This window comes from Bombus flavifrons, chromosome 14 (genome assembly GCF_040668555.2).
Source record: "Bombus flavifrons isolate JBK064 chromosome 14, iyBomFlav1_principal, whole genome shotgun sequence".
Classification (NCBI taxonomy): Eukaryota; Metazoa; Arthropoda; class Insecta; order Hymenoptera; family Apidae; genus Bombus; species Bombus flavifrons.
In genome coordinates this window covers 4,771,354-4,772,705 of record NC_138455.1, presented here as the reverse complement: position 1 = coordinate 4,772,705, position 1,352 = coordinate 4,771,354, and the positions used below count along the sequence as shown (strand labels likewise).

Below are 1,352 nucleotides of genomic sequence, written 5' to 3'. Positions count from 1 at the left end.
CCTCCGGTCTCCGTAGACAATACTAATGTCATATTGTTCAAAATTCCATCGAGTTCACGTATACAGAATGGCAATATCTAGGAAAACGAGCGCAATGTTGAAAATTGGACCAGAGATTGCTAATAATTCTTGCACAACCGGGGCCGTTCGACGTTTACGACGACACCGAAATCTCTAGTTCTTGTTAATCTTTAATCAGTCTCTCTCACCGACGAACAAACTCCGAAGCACGCTTTGATTCGGCTTTAATTTATCTGCAATAGCAGAAAAAAGCAAAATGATATATTATGACACGTGGAAACAAATTGGATATTTCGTGAACTTACTTTTCGAAACCTTGATGACGATTTACAGCCATTAAAAACCATAAAGCTTAATAACTATGTGCATTGATAGATCGAAGAAATATTTTACCAACAAAGTTATAGAGTATTTAAATTACAATGTATTTTGGCATTAGCACAAACTTATGTAATTTTACAAATTGCTTGATGATTTTCTTTATTAAATTACTTATTAAATGTTCTAAGACTTAACTTGTTTCGTGTAATGATAGGTGATATTTATCTGTTAAGATTATTTAAAGTTTATTAAACTATTTAACTTAAAAGACAAATCACTTCAGCAGATTAGGAACTGTGTTTGTTTAGACCACGTGTTTGCCTCTATGGCTTTTATGCTACCGCCCACCATCATAAGAATTCTATACTTAACAATAATCGCTCTTGACTTATTCTTGTTTCCAAGTTTTTTTCAACTATTTCGTGATAGCCTCCATTCTCCATAATTTACTCATGTTCTCCTTCAAATATTATAAAATAATTACCATCCACGTGTTATGTTTCTATCTTATTCTACGAAAAATTTGATACCTAAGAACATTCACTTATTGTCCATTCGTTATTCGAATTCATCTGTGTTTCATCCATGATCGGTTTTCATTTTTTAACGGTGTGTACTTGCTCATCGTTTATCATTTATTCAAATTTTTTGAATCTTTTTACTTGAAAATATTTAGTTGTACGTGTTATGTCTACATCTGCATATCTACATTTCTGTTCCATCTTACGACAAAGTTACCATTCAACATTAAGTATGTCAACGTATTTATTCTTTAATTGCTCATAAAATTAAGATAAATACCTGTTGAAAATTTGGATACCTGATGGTGTATTTAGGTAGTAAAGTTTACTTTACGTATCTCTTACTCTAGATCGAAACTACTCTAATAGTCAAATTTGGTGCCGTAATTCATGCTTTGGGTACTTAAACTTATCGGTTCTTATTACACAATCGATAGGGAAAACAGTGTCGATCTTTTTCACAAATTTCCTACTTTTTCCGTGAAAACA

At 32.0% G+C, this 1,352-nt stretch overlaps 1 long non-coding RNA gene across 1 annotated transcript; it reads right to left on the bottom strand.

The window, feature by feature from the left end:
- Positions 1 to 1,129, bottom strand: LOC138186773 (uncharacterized). The gene is made up of 2 exons (XR_011174985.1): positions 327 to 1,129; positions 1 to 254 (listed from the first exon to the last, which is right to left on the bottom strand). It is a non-coding gene; the product is annotated as an uncharacterized LOC138186773 (long non-coding RNA).
- Between the last annotated feature and the right edge of the window lie 223 nt (positions 1,130 to 1,352).